This window comes from Lissotriton vulgaris, unplaced genomic scaffold (genome assembly GCF_964263255.1).
Source record: "Lissotriton vulgaris unplaced genomic scaffold, aLisVul1.2 SCAFFOLD_759, whole genome shotgun sequence".
NCBI classification, from domain to species: domain Eukaryota; kingdom Metazoa; phylum Chordata; class Amphibia; order Caudata; family Salamandridae; genus Lissotriton; species Lissotriton vulgaris.
In genome coordinates, this window is record NW_028243518.1 from 659,868 (window position 1) to 681,104 (window position 21,237).

Below are 21,237 nucleotides of genomic sequence, written 5' to 3' on the forward strand. Positions count from 1 at the left end.
GATTTGGATGGCCAGCCAGGGGTGGCATAATACATGCTGCAGCCCCTGGTAGGCCCCGAGTGCACCTATGCCCGGGGTACCTAGGGTACACTGTACAGGGACTGATAAGGTGACTCAGTATCCAATTAGATATGCACCTAAGGTACATTGTTAATTTAGAGAGAGCACAGCGAGGCTGTGGGTCTGATTAGCAGGCCCACAGCCAGGGAAAGTTGTAAACCAGTGAAGCAAAAAAGCAAAAATCGGGGGTGACCATAGGATTGCAGACCCTACTCTCCTACATGACCCCCCCCCCCCCCAAACTTAGGGACATTAAACTAACCTTGACCAGGTGAGTCTTCTTGTTCTAAGAAGAAGTACCTGGAGAGACCATCTGCATTGCCATGGTCAGTCCCTGGTCTGTGCTCCACTGTAAAGTCCCATTTCCCTACAGGGAATGACCACCTAAGAAGTTTGGGGTTTTCACCCTTCATTTGATTTAGCCATTAGAGGTACTTCTGGTCGGTCTGAATCTTGAAGTGAGTTCCAAACAAGTATGGCCTCAACTTCTTCAGGGCCCAAACCACAGCAAAGGCCTCCCTCTCAATAGCTGACCAACGTTTCTCTCTAGGGGTCAGCCTTCTACTTATAAAAGCAATGGGCTGGTCATGACCATCAATATTCAGTTGAGATAGAACAGCTCCCACACCCAAATCAGAAGCATCCGTTTGGACAATGAAAGGTTTGGAGTAGTCTGGACTCTTGAGAATAGGTGCAGTGCACATGGCCTGATTTAGGTCATCAAATGCCTTTTGACAGCTAACTGTCCACTGAACTTTCTTTGGCATTTTCTTACTTGTCAGTTCATTAAGTGGAGTCACAATGGTTCCATAATTTCTGACAAATTTCTTATAGTAACCAGACAGGCCCAAGAAAGCTCTGACCTGTGTCTGGGTGGTTGGAGGAGCCCAGTCCTTTATGGCCTGTATCTTGCTCTCCAAAGGTTGAACTTGGCCTCCACCTACAAGGTGGCCCAAGTATACAACTTGACTCGGCCCTATCTGGCACTTAGTAGCCTTGATAGTGAGGCCTGCCTTTTGCAGGGCCTCCAAAACTTTCCTCGGGTGGATCAGGTGATCCTCCCAGGTGGAGCTAAAGACAGCAATATCACCTAGATATGCTGCACAGAAGTCATTCACCCAGTGAGAACTTGGTTCACCAACCTTTGAAAAGTGGCAGGTGCATTTTTCAAACCAAAGGGCATCACCACAAATTGGTAATGACCTCCTGGGGTAGAAAATGCTGTTTTGGCCTTAGCATCCTCGGCTAACCTGATTTGCCAATAACCAGCTGTGAGGTCAAATGTACTCAAGAATTTGGCAGAAGCCAATTTATCTAGGAGTTCATCTGCTCTTGGTATTGGATGGGCATCTGTCTTAGTGACAGCATTGAGACGCCTGTAGTCTACACAAAACCTCACCTCTCTCTTACCATCCTGGGTGTAAGGTTTAGGCACTAGAACTACAGGACTAGCCCAAGGGCTCTCTGAGGGTTCAATGACTCCCAATTCCAACATCTTTTGTACTTCTTGTTTTATGCAGTCCCTGACGTGGTCAGGTTGCCTATAGATTTTACTCTTTATAGGCAGACTGTCACCAGTGTCCACCTCATGGGTGCACCAGTTTGACTGGGTGTCAGAGAGAAAATTTGTCTAAAGGATTGAAGAACTTGTTTGCAATCCTTTTGCTGATGTTCAGAGAGGCTGTCAGAAAAGACTACACCATCTACTGACCCATCATCAGGGTTCTGAGTGAGCAGGTCTGGGAGAGGGTCACTCTCTTCCTACTGTCCCTCATCTGTAGCCATGAGCAAGCCCATGTCTTCCCTGTTGACAAATGCCTTGAGCCTGTTCACATGAAGTACTCTGAGGGCTCCTGGGAGTTCCAAGGTCTACAAGATAGGTGACCTCTCAATTCTGTTCAATGATAGTATGGGGTCCAGACCATTTGTCTTGGAGAGCTGCTGGGGCCACTGGCTCCAACACCCACACCTTCTGTCCAGGCTGGTAAACAGTAAGGACAGCCTTTTGGTCATGCCAAGCTTTTTGCAGTTCTTGGCTGGCCTCAAGGTTTTTAGATGCCTTCTCCATGTGCTCTGCCATCCTGGAGCGGAGATCAAGTACATCGTCCATTATGTCTTGCTTAGGCTTTTTGAGAGGTAACTCCCATCCTTCCTTCACAGGACAGAGGGGTCCCTCTTACAAGATGCCCAAATAGAAGCTCAAAAGGGCTGTAGCCAACCCCCTTCTGTGGGACCTCTCTGTAAGCAAACAAAAGGCAGGGTAAAAGGATGTCCCATCTTCGCCTAAGATTTTCTGGTAACCCTTTTATCATCCCTTTGAGGGTCTTGTTGAATCTCTCCACAAGCCCATTGCACTGTGGGTGATAGGGGGTGGTGAATTTGTAATTGACACTACACTCCTTCCACATAGCAGTCAAGTATCCTGACATGAAGTTTGCACCTCGGTCAGAGACAACCTTCTTAGGAAACCCCACTCTGGAGAAAACTCCAAGTAGGGCCCTGGCCACAACAGGAGCTGTAGTGGTCCTAAGGGGAATAGCTTCTGGATACCTGGTGGCATGATCCACTACCACCAGTATAAATCTGTGCCCAGATGCTGTTGGGGGGTCCATTGGTCCAACAATGTCAATCCCCACTCTTTCAAAGGGTACCCCCACCACAGGTAGTGGTATAAGGGGGGCCTTTGTGGTGCCACCTGATTTGCCACTGGCTTGGCAGGTGACACATGAGCGACAAAACTATTAGTGTCTTCAGACATATGAGGCCAGTGAAAGTGAGGGACAAGCCTGTCCCAAGTCTTGTTCTGGCCTAAGTGACCTGCAAGGGGCATCTCATGGGCCAAGGTAAGAAGGAAACCTCTCAGAGACAAGGGGATGACCAGCCTCCTGGTAGCACTAGGCTTGGGGTCTCTTGCCTCAGAGTAAAGGAGTCCATCATCCCAGTACACCTTGTGGGTACCTATGGCATTCCCTGCAGCCTCAGCAGCAGCCTGCTGTCTGAGGGGTTCAAGAGAGGAACAGTTTAACTGTGCCTGCCTCAAGTCTGCCCTGGAAGGTCCCCCTGTCCCAAGAAACTCAACCTGTTCAGGCTGGAGCTCTTCTAGGACAGTTCCTTCTGGGGTCTTTGGGTCAGCCTCCTGAGAGAGCTGATCCATACCTTGAGGCAGGGGGGAAGGCACTGCCTTAACCCTACTGCTCTTTCTCTTGGGAAGTGTCTGGTCCATTGTTCCAGGATCCAGCACTTGTTCAGCTGGGCATTTTTTGGCCTGTGACCTAGTCACAGCAAGGACATGTGCTGACAAACCTAACATTTCCAAATGAGTCCTATACTCCACATCTGACCATAAGGAGGATTCCAAATCATTGCCCAAAAGACAGTCCACTGGGAGGTCTGAAATAACTACAACCCTTTTGAGGCCAGTTACCCCTCCCCAGGAGAAATTAACAAGTGCCATACTATGGTTGGTAGTGACATTGCTAGCATTGGTCACTAGGTAGTCTGAACCTAGTATTACCTGTTCAGGGTCCACAAATGCTGGTGTCACCATAGTGACACTGGCACAGGTGTCCCGAGCCATTTTTCCATTGATTAAAGGCGTTTGCCTGTACTTGCCCAGAGTACTGGGACTTATTGTAGGGGTCATATCCATGTCCCCAGTACAAACAAGAGCAGCCCGAGTAGGTACCCTGACTCGGTCAGAGCCTGCCTCCGATACCAAGGTTAACCCCACTATAGCCTTGGGAGGAGCACTACCACTACCAACTGTACTAGGGGGTGAAGGTGCATTAGGGGCAGTAGTGGTAGGAGCTGGGAGTTTTCTTGGTGCACTCACTAAACCAGTGAGTTTTACTTTTACAGTATTGGCACCATGGTTTCCTCTGACCATCCTTCTTTTGGGAATTCTGGGACCCACCCTCCTTAGATTGTTGGGGCCGTGTTGAAGACTTCTGGTCATTTTGCTTATTCTCATTACCCTTCTGGTCTGCTTTCTTCTGGCCACCACCCTGGTTCTGGTTCTGCTGCTTGACCCTTGTCCTGACCCATATGTCTGCCTTCTTTCCCAATTCTTGGGGAGAGGTCAGATCAATAAGGTGCTGATGCAACAACTGATTCTGACAATTACTTAAGATTTGCTCGCTCATAATTAGATTATACAACTCTGTGTAATCAGTAACTTTACTTCCCAGTAACCAGCCTTCAAAAGCCTTAGTGGCACAATCAACAGTCTCAGCCCAATCCTGAGACTGAATTTTCTGGGTGTCTCTGAACAGCAAACTGTACTGCTCAGTGGTTAAGCCAAACCCATCAATCAGTGTATTCTTCAGGACTTGGTAATTGATAGTGAGGAGCTTATCTCTACCTTTACCTTCAAAGGAGAGCCACGTATAGCTGCCCACTGACTCTGGGGGATGCACTGGACAGTGCAGGCCCTCTCCAGAGCAGTCATCTATTTGTGGATGTCATCCCCTTGCTTAAAGGGGGGCACTATTTTACTCAGGTGTCTAGTATCAAATCTCCTGTCTTTATCTCTAGGGATAATGCTGCCACCAGTGGGGTCTACCCCACTCAATTTCTGCTCTCTGGCAAAGGCAAGTCTTTCTTTGGCAAGGGCAAGTTCTTCCCTCTCAATCCTCAGATTGACTTCCCTCATCTTAGCTTCATGCTCTCTTCTCTGAGGGGATGTCATCCCTCCCTGAGAAGATGCCTGAGAGACATGGGTGCGAATAGATCTGTTAGAGCCTCTGGAGTGAGACCTAACTCGTCTTTTCCCAAGGTTAAGCCTGCTTGAGGATAGGCCTGGGGCTCCCCCAGTTCCATTCTCATGCATGCTTAAGTTGGCCCAGGTAAGTCTGCTGACTCCTCCCTGACAATGGTTTACCTCACCATCAGATGAGTCTCCATCTCCCTCCACTTCATCAGTTTCAGGAAGATTAGAGTCCACCTCTACTGGGGGTATGGTTCCCTCTGTAGGATCCGATGGGCCTGGATTAGAAGTCCTTCTGGCATCAAATGTCTCTAAGAGACCTATCAGAAAAGGAATTGTAGGGTTAGAACCCTGTTTCAGTTTACTGGAGGTGCACAATTGTCTCATCTCCTGGAAGCTAAGGGCTGCATATCTTGACATGACCTGTGGAGGGTCAATATCACCAAGGGGAGCCACTGTGTTCTCTCCTGTGGTAGACATGCTTTTCTAATGAGGTGTAAATGGTGCACTTACCTACACTATGGGTTTACCCACTGATCCCTTGCTAAGAGTTGTAGTCAGGGTGTGCTAATCCCTTTCTACTACAACAGCTGGTTCAGTAGAACTCAGAGTATTTCTAAGCTTGTTATATGTACCTATGGTACCTTATGTGATCTTTCAAATGATCTCAAGATTATATTTGGTAAAAACAGCAAGCTCAAATCCCAACCGCTGCACACCAATGTGAGAAGTTGGCCTGATATATGATGTTCACTAGTTCTAGTGATCACCTTGTATCAGTCCAAACAACCCTTATGGTGATTGGTTGTAAGTCAACCTTATGGACCAGCTATCCTAATGGTAGCATGGACAATGCAGTCTTTAGGCTAAACTCTTTTGGCATGTGAAGCCAGCTGTTTTACCACATATAACCCCTTGAATACCAAGTGAAAGGACAGCACACAGGTTGTTATGAAAATAAACAAAGTATTTATTAACTAACATACACCTCTGAACTCTTTATGAGATCAGAGGGCTAAGCACATGACAATCTCTTAGGACAAATACGTTTAATCCCTTCGCTGCTGGCCCGTTTCCGCCGCTGTGCGGTAAACAAACGAACAGGGGCGGGCCATGACAAACCCCTGGCGTCATCAGCACACGAGCACCGTAGTGCATGACTTCTGGGGTTCGTCATCAGCATACAAGGGGTTAAGTTGCACGAATTACAATGGTGCCCTAGGGGCACGACAAACCATATACTAAGTAAGTGGAATGTGAAAGTCGATAAAAGGAATGGAGCTGTCCAGAGGCTGTAGGATCGCTGGGACCACACTATACTAACTCTAGGTAAGTACTAGGAGGCCCACGGAACGCGTGTGCAGAGTGTGAACCACACACGCGATGCGTAACAGTGTCTATGGACAGTACAGTTCAAGAAAAAGGTGAGTACGGACAACCCTGACTAGGTGGAACTAAAACGACTGTGGAACTGGACACAAGGAGAGCCAAGCTACCCTTGAGCAGCGAAATGCTCGTGTTACCTCACCCACGGGCTGCGGGTGCATAGGTGCCAAGTCGTGTCGGGTTCCAGCGTTGAAGTCTATGGAGCCTGGAAGAAAAGATACTGCAGGCGGTCAGGAAGAAGATGTCCGGTGTGATCCAAGGGTGGATCAGTGAAGAGAAGAACCTGAAAGCAGAGGGGACAATGTTCAAAGTCACTTGCCAGTGACTGGAGTGGAACCAGGAGTGGAACCAGATGTCATCGCGATCAGGTGAAGGTGGACGCTTGTCTCTGCAGCCACGTGGACCAGGTGGTGTCTTCGACGACCAGGATGGAGGCACGAGCTGTCCCACGCAGGCTCTTGCTGTCGGCGGTGTCAGCTTCGGAGTCAACAGGCCTTGGCAAAGGCAATGTGTAGAGATGACTAATATGGAATGTTAATGGTTGCCTAGCAGCTTAGAATGTTATCTCTTGAGAGATGAAACTGAGCTGTGAAGCAGGCTGTGGATGAGCTGGAGGTTTCTGTACCTACTCTTCAATAAAGACTACAATTTTAATATTTTCTTGGACTCATCTTTACATTGGCGACGAGGGAAACCTTTCTGCGCAAGGGGCAGATGCTGGGTACCTCCACCCTTGGATTTTGGAACAGTTTAAATGCATCATCCACCGATTTGTGAGTAATTGATTAAATTCTGAACTCAACTTCGAACTAATTTGCATTCAGATTGACTATTTTAGATATTTTTAAAATGATATCTGAATATCTGGAAGTTCGTTTGAATTGCTGCCGATATTTACAAGCCTTCTGCTATGAAAATGTTTAATAGCGCTTGTGAAATGCTAGCTGATGCAAGTAGACAGCGCTGAGAATGGTTCTTCGTGCACATCTCTACTTGGGATAAGTTCCCTTCACTTCTGTGTTTCACCCGCTGTACTTTATCCGATTTCGAATTGCGACCCTGCATGAAAGGAAAACTTTCTCTTACTGCTTTGAAGGAGGAAATCTGCAGTTCAAACTTCGTATCTTGGAGTCATCATTTTTTTTAAAGAAGAGAGAAAACGAAGATTTCGATCTTGACAATCTGGTGACTCTGGACTTAACTTTGTCAAGAATTGAAGGTTTTTATTTTAATTTGTTATGTTAGTTTCTTTATTTTAAACTAACTTTTCCTTCTTTTACAGGTGCAATTTGTTTAAAATGTCTGATCAAGCTTTGTCCACTCCACCTGCCTTTTTGCCAACTCCTGGAGAACCAATAATTCCTTGGAAAGAATGGAAAAAGTTGTTTTCTACCTACATTCTTGCCACTGGTGCTGATAAATATGGTCCAGTGCGTAGGCAAGCTATTTTACTACACAATTTGGGGGTGGAAGGTCGTAGATTATATGAAAATCTACCAGAAGTTTCCCTTGGTAGTGGAGATGGACAAGCTGCAAATGTTTATGAAATGAGTTTACAAATGCTTGAAATAAGGTTTACCACAAAAGTAAATTTAGTTATTGAAAGATACAAGTTTTTCTGTAGAGTGCAAAAAGTTGATGAAGATATAGCGTCATATGTTGGTGATTTGAGAGGGTTGTCACTGACTTGTCAATTCGGCACTTTAACAGACTCACTTATTCGTGATCAGATAGTTAGATGTACTAATAATAAGAGAGTACGTGAAAAGTTATTGATTAAAGATTCTGGTGTAGAAGAAGCTATTCAAATAGCAAAGGGCTTGGAGCATATTGACATTTGGATTAAAGAAATGGATAAATGTACAAATTCTATTGTAAATAAGGAGGGTGCATTGAAAGTTTCTAGTTCTAAAGGATTCTGAAATTCATGCAAACATTGATAAAACCAAAATAACCAAACCTTTGGCTAAAATTCATGAAAACCCCAGTACTAAAGTTTTTGATAAGAATAGGGAATTTCGCCAACAGTGGTTTTATTAATGTACGACCTATCAAATGTTACCGTTGTGGTGCACCCAGTCATATTGCTTCCAGTGTGAAGTGTATGGCCAGGAACGCAATATGTAGGACATGTGGTATGAGAGGCCATCTTGCTAAGGTTTGTAGAACTAAAATTCCTTCTGTTCATCAAATTGATGATTCTTGTGAAGATGTTTGTGAATTTATCCCCTCTATTGATAATGTCAACGGTTTTCAACTTAATGTTGGTGCTGAGGTTGAAATTAACAATATTGATTTGTCAGGTATTCCTAGGGAGAGCACTGACAAGCTGGATAAGCCTCATTACGTTATCAAGTTTGATGCTGTGGGGGTAAACATGTTAATTGATTCTGGAAGTTTATATACCTTGATGTCAAAGGAAATGTACATTAAGTCATGGGGAGTATCTGCTAATGTAAATAACTGGGATCCATCAGATATCAGAGGTGTAGGTCAGATATCAGAGCTACAGGCTATGGGGGAAAGAACATTGACATTTTGGGTTTAAAATGGATGGTAATTGAATTTGATAACAAGAAACTCTATGGTAGAGTGTACCTAACTGAACAAGGTTCAAATTTATTGGGATGGCGTCACCAGAGAGATTTAGGTATAGTTTTAAATCCGAATGCCACTGTTCCAGTTCAGTCTATATGCTTAGTAAATAGTGAGGGTTATGGTTCCTTAATTATGGGAAAGTACTCTGATGTCTTTTGTGATGAATTGGGAAAGTTTAGAAATTTTTCTCATAAAATTATTCTCAAAAGTAATGCTACTCCCGTAGTTCCCAAAGTTAGATCTGTTCCCCATCTCATGAAAGGTCCTTTACAAGTTGAACTTGATAGGTTACTGAATTTGGGGATAATTGAGCCTATTGAGGCTTCTGAGTGGCTTGCGCCCATTGTCGTCGCGCCCAAGGATGGGGGAAAGAAGATTCGTTAATTAATGAAAAGTGGTGTTGAGTTTGTATGGAGTGATGCTTGTGGAAAAGCATTCCAAGATGTTAAAGATGGAATATTGTCTGCACCCAGCCTTGGACACTTTGATGTTAGAGCAAAAACTTTTATCACCACTGATGCGAGCGCTATAGGTATTGGTGCAGTTTTAACGCAAGTATGTAATGGAGAATAAAGAATTATTGGGTTTGCATCTAGAAGACTACAGGGTGCTGAGAGGTCATATTCAGTGATAGAAAAAGAGGCCTTGGGATGTTGTTGGGGCATTAAACATTTCAAATACTTTGTATGGGGTTTACCATTTAGACTTCGTACTGATCACAAACCTTTAGTTCATTTGTTTAAGGGGGCAAAGGTTTAGAAGGGAGTGTTACTTCGAGGATATCAAGGTGGATTTTATCAGTTTTAGAGTACAATTTTGAAGTGGAATACATGAAGGGATTGAAGAATATAGTAGCGGATTGCTTGTCGAGAATACCTGTTGTTGTGAGTGATATTGAGTCTGAAGTTGATGTTGAGGAAGTGAGACATACTGAAGAACAAGCTTTTGGGTTGGAGCAATGGGATGCTGCAATGTTGGAAGATGAAATATTGGAAAGAGTTATGTTTTCTATTTCTAATGGATGGGATGCGCAATTGTGCAATGATTTACGGTTTAAAGGTTTCATTAATGTTGCAGAAGAGTTAAGTGTAAGAGAAGGGAAACTGTGGAGGAGAGACAAATTAGTACCACCGAAGAATCTTAGATCTAAAATTCTCATCATGGCACACGAAGGTCATTTGGGGAGAAATATGACTAAGACGTGTACGTCAGTTATTCTGGTGGCCTACTTTAGATAATGAGGTTGAAGCAGTTGTCAAAGATTGTTATGCTTGTGCTGCTAGTGACAAGACCAAAGTTTTACGTCAATCTCCTATTTCTTCTGTGAAGTTTCCTGAGCGTCCTTGGGAAAGGTTGGCTTTAGATTTCATTGGTCCTATTTCCAAGTTGGGAACAAATTGCAAATTCTTAATGGTTTTGGTGGATTATCACTCCAAGTGGTTTGTGGTTGAGACATCTGAGAGTATTACAACTGAAAAAGTAATTAAGTTTCTTGAGAAGGTTTTCTTGAATGAGGGGATTCCAAAGGTCTTGGTGTCAGACAATGGTCCGCAATCAATTTCTAGGAAAATGGTGGAGTTCCTGTGTGGGAAAGGGATTAAACATGAGAGAGTTGCTTTATTTAGGCCACAAGCCAATGGCTTAGTTGAGAGGATTAATCGCCTGATCTTGGACAATATACAACTTTCTTTGTGCAATGGTTTGTCCTGGTCTGAAGAATTGAAGGAGCTGATGTGGTCTTATAGGGTAACACCACATTCCATGACTGGAGTGTCACCTTTCATTTCTCTTATAGGAAGGGAACCAGGTTTGAAAGAAGTACCAGGGTGGTTGAAAGACAGGGAATATGTATGGGTGAATCGTGATGAGGTTGGAGATCAAGTGCTTAACAAACAAATCATTGCTGCCTAACATTATGATCACTTAAAAGGTGTCAAATTTCCTAACATAAAATCTGGTGATTGGGTTGTAGTGAGACGTGGAGGTTTTATTGTCAAGGGTGATAGCAAGTTCTCTAAACCTGTTCAGGTGAAGGAAGTGAAGAAGAATGTGGTGATTCTGTGTGATGGGACTACTTGGAGTTTGGGAAATGTATCTAAGTGTTTTTCTCCTTGTAGTTAAATTGATTGTCACTCATCTTTCTGTTCTGTATAATAGTTTCCTTCAAGTTTTTGTTGTGGGATATATTAGGGGGAAGGTGTGTAGAGATGACTTATGTGGAATGTTAATGGTTGCCTAGCAGCTTAGAATGTTATCTCTTGAGAGATGAAACTGAGCTGTGAAGCAGGCTGTGGATGAGCTGGAGGTTCCTGTACCTACTCTTCAATAAAGACTACAATTTTAATATTTTCTTGGACTCATCTTTACACAACCCACGCGGTGAGTGGAAACGGCATCTGGAGAGGACCAGGAGGGTCCGGGGTGCTCCTCTTTTGGAAGGGAGCAAGGGCCAGTCTGGAGCAACCAGACCAGCAGTGAAGATTTCGCAGTTCGTCGTCTAGGAGATCACTAGCCAGCCGGCAAGTGACCAGACAACGTGTCGAGCAGCAAACAGGCAGAAGGGCCCCATGCAGATCTCGTGGATGCTGGAGGGCTGATCTTCGGTGCAGGAGCTGCTCAGGGTTTCTCAATCCCCAAAGCACTTGGACGAGGATGCCTCTGAAGTCGTGCTGGAGCGAAGTGCTGCTTCTTTCAAGATGGCCGGTCCCACGTGTCTCGTCGCACCCACGGATCTCAGCTGTGCTGCAGATGTAGGTAGAGGTCGGAGAGGTATGGGAATCCGGGTCTCGTCGGGCTCTGAAGTCTGGATCCTAGCAAGAAGACTACAAAGGGAAGCCGCTGGACGCCGATGGGGCCTGCTTGTGCAGGGTGGACACTCCTTGCCCACAAGGGAGATTTCTTCAGTCTTCTGTGGAGCAGAATGTCGAAGTCCAGAGTTTCTTCTTGTAAAGTTGTTCAGGATAATCTAATTTGGAATGGGACCAGCTCCTACATTTATTCGGCTAAAGGGGGCTGCACTACGTCTAGGTCCCTCCTCTGGGTGGGACCAGGAAGGGGGGTGGTTACACCCCCTTTCCTTTGTCCGGTCTTGCGCCAGCTCCGGGGCTGGAGTGCCCCAGGAACTGGTTTAGACCGGTGTATGCACAGGGACACCTTTTGTGCCCCAGGCATGTCTCATTTCTTTCAGCCCTGTCCTACCTAATACACAAAATCCTGTCTGGGGTGGTGCTAGCACCTCCCAAGGCAGGAAACCCTTTGTCCGAGCCTCCCTCGCTGGAAGGACTCCCAGCAGCAGGATGTCAGACTTGTGTCTGTGGTGGCATCATCTATTTTGTGATGCTGAGGCTCGAGTTAACTTTAACCGGGGTTCACAGTTACATACAGGTTGTGTCCCTCTAGAAGGGTGGAATGCTACCCCCGTCGCCAGAATTGGCGAGGGGGTAGTATTCCAATTCGTATGACACTTTACTCGACATGTTTTTTGATAATGTTATACCAAAGTTAGCAATAACCGCGAGGATTATAATGCACTTAAGAGTATATGGTATAGCGTTATCATGGAAACAGCTAAAGGACTTGGTTCCGAAAGCTGCAGACATCCTTAGCTCATGCTAGAGCACCATCTCACATAATTCCAAGCACTCTGCCTTCAGGATTGATAAGGCCTGCCATAGGAGTGACTGATTGGAGGATATGTGTCCATTTTAGGGTTAGATATGGAGATACTATATCTAAAGCAAAGGGTGATTACACCACCTTGCCCCAGCTGATTGATCAGCCAGTTGTGTCAGATATGGATGGCCAGCCAGGGGTGGCATAATACATGCTGCAGCCCCTGATAGGCCCCGAGTGCACCTATTCCCGGGGTACCTAGGGTACACTGTTCAGGGACTTATAAGGTGACTCAGTATCCAATTAGATATGCACCTAAGGTACATGGTTGTCAATTTAGAGAGCACAGTGAGGCTGTGGGTCTGATTAGCAGGCCCACAGCCAGGGAAAGTCGTAAACCAGTGAAGCAAAAAAGCAAAAATCGGGGGTGACTTTAGGATTGCAGACCCTCCTCTCATACAGTGCTGTCCCCAGTAAGAACCAACTCGGTTTTTCCTGGGTTCAGTTTCAGCTGGTTTTGGTCCATCCAAGATTTGATGAATCGCATGGTTGACTGAAAGTGCAGGATGGAGTTTTCAGTATTGTCGATGGTGAAAAGTAGTTGTAAGTCATCGGCGTAGTTGAAAACCCTCACCTGTTCGTCTCTAATGGTCTGAATCAGAGAAAGTATGTATAAATTGAATAGGTGAGGTGATAAGAGCCCTGTGGCACTCCACATGTGATGGGTTGTTTGGCACCTGTTAGGTCTCCCCTTTCCTCAAATAATAACGTGCAGGGTGCTAGCGTTCCTATGACACGTATGCGCGCTATCAACCTTAGGCGAACCCCAAAAATGCTGTTAATACACCCCTCCCTCGAATAATTACGTGCAGGGTGCAATCGTTCCTCTGACACGTATGCGCGCTATCAACCTTAGGCGCTACCCCTCTATTAATCATCCTTATACCTTGGCCACCTCTAACTCCCCCTTAACAAGGGCTGTAAGTGTAATGTTACATCGTCCTTTGTAAATACTGACGCGCTGTCACACCGTGGCGCTAGTCCCATAAAACTGCCTCTATCTCCCAGTTAAATCAAAGCCTCAGCCGGCAACATGCGCCAGTGTCTGGGAGTTACCCATGCGCGTTGAGGATCTCAGACTTAGCCGAATCCCGGGCGCGACGCATGCGCAGATTCATCAGCGCTAGCTTCTAGCGCATGCGCACTCCACTCCCGCACCGCGGCCCTGCCCATCGCGCAGCACCGGACTTAGTCTGCCTGGAACACTAGTATTTGGGCATGTTTCCGTGCCTAATTAACCAATTTACTTCCCTCAATTGGAAGCCTGGGCAGTATATAATAGAAACTCGCCAACCTCACTCCACACTTCATCGGAGCAGCGTTGAGGGGAAGGCAGGCTATTAGACCATGCAGTAACCGTGAGTTGGGTCGCAACATCTAGGATGAGCATTTTTAACCTTTTGTTTACCTTACCACTATAACAACCTAAAACCCACCCTTAACCCCTTGCATGCTGATGACTAACCCCAGCCGTCATGCACTACGGTGCTCGTGTGCTGATGACGGCTGGGGTTCGTCATGGCCCGCCCCTGTTCATTTGTTTACAGCACAGGGGCGGAAACGGGCCAGCAGTGAAGGGGTTAATATCCTTTAGGTTGCTTTACTGAGCAGTGAGGAAGGAATCCCCCAATACCACGCTTAGGCTCATGAGGTCATCAAACCTTGAAATATAAGTAAGCCTCCATTCAACAACTCCTCCCTCCTCTCCACAGTAATGTCTGGGAGAACAAATACCCTAACGTAATTTATACTATAGATGTATGTCTATGTCTACGGTGTGTCTTTTTCAATGTTTTATTTTACAGGGTCCCTGAACCTTATTTTTGGTTCTTTTTACCCTGTATTGACTGGAAAGCATTGTTTTTTCCTTTGTTCCTGGACGTCCGACTGTGATGTTAAGTATGTCTTTTTACTCCACAGGTTTCTCTAACGCCAATTGGGCGCAACTGAGCTTATCCATAACTAACATTGATAGGTACATTTCACCTAGTTTATATTTTTTGGTAGAACACACTGATATTCTACATCCCATGTGAGTAAGGTGAGGATAACGTGCATATCCTCTTCCTGAAAAAGGAGTCGCTGTACTCCGAAACAGGTTGACACTCTTAATGGTTGATATACCCTAATACGTATATTATCCACCTCACTTTGCACTTTTTAATGATACCAGCCGAGGACATAATAAATAATTTTTTCCTACGAGCCAGGTATTTTTTAATTAAACCTCATTTATTTCACCTCACCTCACTAACTCACATTTCTTCCCTAAACACACACCTACACATAGTTCACTACCAAGTGCTCCTACGTAGTCGTGAGTCACAGCACGCTGCATTCCGTAGAGGGGTGCGAAGGCCCCGATGATGAAGCATGACACCAAGGGGCCTGTTGGGGTGTGAGGGGCATTTAAACAACACTGTGTGCTCCCCATCACTTTAGGGATCACCACCACTTTGAGTGGATTCTATTTTGTTTAACCAGGTCTCCAAGACGTACTGCTTAGTTTAGTTTAGTTTATGGCATTTATTAAGCGCTTGGTTGCACAGAGAACAGTGCGTCCCCGCGCTGACAACCCTACCTACAACTCTTCGGCCGAGCTCAAGAGGCTGGACACAGGGGCAAGAATACACTATGCTGAGTTTAACCTGGGAAAGAGATGGGTTTTCAACCTCTGTCTGAACCTGGTTTCAGAGGGCTCCATCCTCAGTTCGATAGGTAAGTTGTTCCAGTTGTTGCTGGCGTGGAGTCTGAAAGAGCGTCCTCCCATCCTTGCTCTGTGTATCCGAGGTACCACTAATTGCATGCTACCCATCGACCTCAAAGGACGTGTAGGGCGATATACTGGAAGCAAGTCCTGGAGATATGGAGGTGCTTTTTTGTGGGCTATGCGGTGGGTGATGCACATGGTTTTGAAATTGATTCTTTCCTTTATTGGGAGCCAGTGAAGGGTGCGTAATGCATGTTTCCCCGAGGCTCTCCTAGGGAGGTTGAGGACCAGCCTCGCTGCAGCGTTCTGGACGCGTTGAAGCTGTGTTAAGCCCTTTTTACTAAGTCCACATAGGAGGGAGTTCCCATAATCTAACTGGGAAGTGACCAAGGCGTGTACCATGGTTTTTCTGGAGCTAGGGGGCAATAGGTCCAGGATTTTCCTTAGGACCTTCAAAAGTCCGTAGCATTTTCCCGCAACCATACCCACATGAATGGTGTAGGCAAGATTAGAGTCCAGATGAAAGCCAAGGTTCTTAACTGTGTCCACTGGGACCGGGACAGAGCCCAGTTCGGTGGGCCACCAGGCAGAGGTCCAGATGGAAGGACGTGGACCTACAATAAGAACTTCCGTCTTGTTACCATTAAGGCGGAGACAGTTTTGTTTCATCCAGCCGTCTAGAGCCACAAGGCAAGCCGAGAAATTCTCAGCATCCACAACTGGATCACGGGACAAATTGATCACCAGTTGTGTGTCATCTGCATAGGAGACTATTGCCACACCATATGACTCCACCAGTTTGGCAAGGGGTTCCATGTACAGGTTGAATAATGTAGGGCTCAAAATAGAGCCCTGAGGAACCCCTTGCCTGAGACACCTTACACTGGATTTGCATGGTGGGCAATGCACTTGAAATCTTCTGTTTTTCAGAAAGGATACCAGCCGGTTATTCCCTTTTCCCTCAGTCGGTCCAGTAGTACGGGATGTGATACGGTTTCAAACGCCGCACTTAAGTCTAGTAAGACTAGTGCGGCCGTGTGACCTTCGTCCGCCTTGCTCCGCAGCAACTCTGTTGATAGGAGGAGGGCAGTCTCAGTCGAGTGTTTCGCTCTGAAACCCGATTGAGACGTGTGCAGGAGCAAGTTTTCCTCCATAAAACTTACCAGCTGTCGATTGGCCAGTTTTTCTACTACCTTCGCGCAGTAGGGGAGAAGGGAGATAGGCCTTAGATTGTCGAGTTGCGCTATGCTTAAGTGGGCTTTCTTTTTTATTGGGACGACTTGGGCCAGTTTCCAGCTGTCCGGCACTAGACATTCATCGAAGGAAAGCGTGGCCATATTACCTATCTGCTTCGCCACCTGGGGAAGATGATTACGGAGAATTCTCGCTGGTACCGCGTCAAGGGGAGAGCCTGAGTGGATGTCCGATAGGATGTTGATAAACTCCTCAGTTTGGGGAACCGCAAATTTCCTGAGTTCTTTTTTGACCATATTACCGCGGTTATGGTCGGGCAAGTTAGTGGCCTCTAAATTAGTCTGGAAAGAAGCATAGATCTTTTCTACCTTCCCTATAAAAAAGTCTGCGATCTCGTTGCATGACTCGGTCGTGGGTGGGACTTCCCCTGAGCTCGCGGGAGTAGTGGAGAGTTCCTTTAGAATCATAAAGAGTTCTTTCGAAGTATTCTCTGCACCACCTATCCTGTTATAATACTCTCTTTTAGAGTTCCTGATCTGGCTGTGGTAGACTCTGAGCTCGCTCTTATAAGCTTCGCGTAGTGAGGGGGCGTAATCCACTCTCCATCTACGCTCCAAGGTTTTGCATTTGGTTTTAGCGGAGCGTAGCTCAGCGGTGAACCACGGAGCGGATTTGGTGCTCCTTGCCATGGGTTTATGAGTCCAAGGGGCTACATTGTCCAGCGCACCTTGAACCCATTCTTCATACATCTTGTATGCCTCCTCCAAATTGTCACTATGCTTTGGGGGGTCCTGTTGTAGGACTTGACGGAAGGCCTCGTGACTGAATTTCCTCCAGTCCCTGCGTCTAATAGCGGGAGGTTTCCGTAAGGGCCCCCTGTTGGGCAGTTTTCTGAATTGAAATGGTATCAGATAATGATCTGACCATAGGATCTTAATCGGAGCAGAGACCCTTATATCGTCCCAGTTAGTAAAAATAGGGTCTAATAGATGTCCTGCTTGATGGGTGGCTCTATTGTCAGCTAACTCAAACATAAGAGCTCTGAGTTCATTAATTAAGGAAACGGCCTCTCTGCAGTAGACATCCTCTAAGTGCACGTTGAGGTCTCCTACAATCATGAATTTATTATGGCGTAAGGCCGATTGCGTTAAAACATCCAGGAGGCTGTCAATGAACGCAGTTGCCACACCCGGGGGGCGGTATATAAGGAAGCCCTTAATGGTACAGTTAGGGCTGACCGTGATAGAGAAGAGTCCTGATTCACATTTACTAATGGGAGTTGGTTCAAGAGAGACTGATAGATCGCTTTTGTGAATAATAGCTATCCCCCCCCCCTTTGGTCCCCTCTATTGATGTGAAGACTATCGAAGCCGGGAGGAAGGGCCTCTACTATATCAGGGATGGATTGTTCATCTAGCCATGTCTCGGTCAAGAAGACTAAGTCGGGTCTGTCGTCAGTCAATAGGTCATAGATATTCAAGCTATGTTTTTTCATTGAGCGGCAGTTCAGTAATACGGCAGAAAGTTCCTTACCCTCATTACTCGTTGCTTGATCTCTGCGTATAGTATGGCCACAGCCCGCACATTTCAGGGGCCATTGTTCCACCTGCAGCTTGTGATAGCATTCCGTCGGCAGCCTCCTGCGCAGCTGAAGTAATGCCTGCCTCGTATATGTTATATTCCCATATTGGTCTGATATGGTTTGGACAGGGGGACAGGGCCTGGGCCGCGGACGGGCGCAGACGGGCTTGCCTTAGGCGCGCCTTCGGCGCGCAAACGCCGCTCCCGCTGCGCTCGTCCGCTGCGCTTGCGAGGCTGGCACATTTGAGGAGGGAGTAGGCGTGGCCAGAGAGATGGGCGTGGCCTCGCGAAGCAGCGATGGCGGCCCTTTCCCTGTCAAACCCGCGATGCAGCGCTGGCTCCGCTGCTCGTGGGGTGCCCTGAATTAGGCTAAAAGGTGCTATTAACCTCAAGAGAGGAGTAAGTAAGTTTTAAAAAATGTCAAACACAAAATGCTAATTTTTTAAAAAACACGAGTGCAACTAGCCTCCGGCTTCCGCCTCAGAGGTGACTGCGGTTGACTGCGGTTTTCCAGAAAGGACCTCAACCAACAGGCCGCCGTGTCCCGTATGCTGGCCTGTCCGACACGATCGATCAAGATGTTGTGGTCGACCGTGTCGAATGCGGCCGACAAGTCCAGGAGCACCAAGGCCTGTGGGGAGCGTCTATCAGTGCAATCTCGCAGTTTATCCAGAACTGTAGTGACTACTGCCTCAGTTGAGTGTGCCGGCCGAAAACCTGCCTGATGAGATTCAAAGCAGGACTCCTCCTCAAGGAAGTTGGAGATGCATTTAGCCACATGAGCCTCCAGGACTTAAGCCAGGTAAGGCAGTAAGGAGATGGGTCTGTAGTTAGCTTTGCATGCTGGGTCAGCCCCGGGTTTTTTTTTTTTAGGAGCAGGATGACCGTGGCCTCTTTAAACGCTAAAGAGACTACGCCGGAGGTTAAAGAGTCATTCAGGAGTGTAAGGGCAGGGGCCGGGTGTGTAGAGAAACACTCTTTCAAGATGTGGGGAGGGCAGCTATCTGAGGGTGTGCCAGATTTTACTCTTGTCAGTAGTTCCTGAACTTGGTCCAGGGTTATGGGTGAAAACCTGCTACGGGTGCCATTGTTAGGCTTGATTGTCATACCAGTGGCAAGAAGGGAAGACGGTTGGAGAATGCTAGCTTTGATAGCTGTGATTTTATCAGTGAAGTAGATGTTAAGTTAATCACAGAGAGACTGGGTGGGAGTTATCTTGGGGCGGACGTTGTCCAGATTGGTCAGTTCATTAAGGATAGAAAAGATATCCTTAGATTTATTTGAGTATTCTAGGATTCGGGACGAGAAATAAGCCGCCTTGGCAGTGGAGATGGCAATCATGTACTCCTTCCTGGCCCTTATATAGTTCAGTTTTAACTCAGGATTATATTTACGGCGCCATTGGCGTTCTAACTGTCGCAAAGCCGATTTTATGATTTTTAGATCGGAGGAGAACCATCTGTTAGCATTAGCCCGCCGTGCCAGTCTGACTTTTTTTATAAGGGGCATGAAGATCGCTGGCCGCTTGTAACCAGCTAGTAAGAGTGGATACTGAGGAGTTAATCTCGCTCTGAGACGGTGGGATGGTATTAGCTAGTGACTGTAAAAAAGCAGTTTTGTCCATTGCGTTCCAGTTCCTGGCTAACTTGCCAGTAGCTGCTGCGGTAGTTGTAGCAGGGATAGTACATAGTTTGAATTTAAGGAAGAGATGGTCTGACCAGAGGCATGGCACAATGGTAGGGGTAGTTACGCAGGTGGTGTTAGACCACACCTGGTCTAAGATGTGACCCTTGCAATGGGTAGGGGAAAGCACTAGTTGAGTGAAATTCAAGTTGATCATAAGACCAGTCAGTTCGGCCGATTGAGGGCCCTCCAGGCTATCTTTATACCAGTAGTTTAGGTCTCCTACTAGAAGGACCCTAGCATGTACGAGTGCCAAATTAGCAATTTGGTCACTCAGGGACAGGGAACGATGGCATCGAGTTTGGGGGTCTATATAAGAGGATACAAGCTATTGTCATGCAGGGGGTGGTAATTTTCAGCACTAGGTTGTCTGTGTTTTTTAACGGGAAGCTGGTCAGGGTAGTGACGACCAGATTAGAGCGGATAATTGCCGCAACTCCACCCCCCCCTTTCCCCGTGGCACGGTCTGCGTGAATATTATAATAGTTCGGTGGGAGAGCCGCTATTATATTGGGGGCGGAATCAGGAGTTAGCTACGTCTCAGTGAGTAAGAGGATGTCCTGTTTCTCCATGTCCAACAGCAGAAAAATATCCTGCTGGTGTTTGACAAGGGAACGGGTGTTTAGGTAGAGAATAGTAAGCGAGGGGAGAAGTGGGACGGACTGAACCTGGTTCTTTGCAGGGGTTGTCAAATGACAGCCTTGACTCAGAATGCCATACTTGCAGAGTCGACTAAGTCTCCCTCGATAGAAGGCCCTGGGCGCTGTTTCTGAAGTCCATTAGGTCGGACCTGGAATAGTGAGTAGGATGGGCGGCATGGTATGCCCCTGGTCCCGGCAGGGCGCGGACGGGCGCAGAAGGGCTTGCCTTTGGCGCGTCCGCTGCGCGTACGAAATGGCGCCTGCATAAATGCGTATTGGTGGGCGTGGTCAGGAGAGCTACTAGTCCGTACCCTCGAGTGCCTACCAATCAGCGCACGGGACGGCCACAGCAGCTCCAGTCGTCTGTGTGGGCGGGGGGACTAGCGCGAGTGGGCAACAAGTAACAAATGTGCAAAACAGGCAATTTTAAAAGGTTTAAAATAGCAGTAATCCTTTTTCCCGGCTTCCGCCTCAGGAAAACATCCTTACGCTAGTTAGTGCAATCAACCGGCGTTAGGGAAACTCGCGGCTTTTGTAGTGGTGTGGGCGGGGTCCTGTGCCAACCAAATCAGCGCACGGGACGGCCACAGCAGCTCCAGTCGTCTGTGCGGGCGGGGGGACTAGCGCGAGTGGGAAACAAGTAACAAATGTGCAAAACAGGCAATTTTAAAAGGTTTAAAACAGCAGTAATCCTTTTTCCCGGCTTCCGCCTCAGGAAAACATCCTTACGCTAGTTAGTGCAATCAACCGGCGTTAGGGAAACTCGCGGCTTATGTAGTGGTGTGGGCGGGGTCCTGTGCCAACCAATCAGCACACCTGCATCTGTTCTTGGCATGTAGAGCTGTAGAATCTCATGCTTTCCATAAGATCACCCAGGGGTGGGGGAATCATATCGCCCGACGCCCGAACCAAGTTGTTTTTATCGGTGGGCAAGAAGATTTAATGTCTATTTCGTCCGACGGACAAGTAGACATTAAATCACATAAATAAGACGGGCTGGGTGCACT

General features: G+C 46.8%; 1 protein-coding gene across 4 annotated transcripts in view; it reads right to left on the bottom strand.

Annotated features, from left to right (window-relative positions):
- Positions 1 to 21,237, bottom strand: part of OGT (O-linked N-acetylglucosamine (GlcNAc) transferase) — a 513,172-nt gene that overhangs the window by 412,504 nt on the left and 79,431 nt on the right. The gene's annotated exons all lie outside the window — the stretch shown is intronic.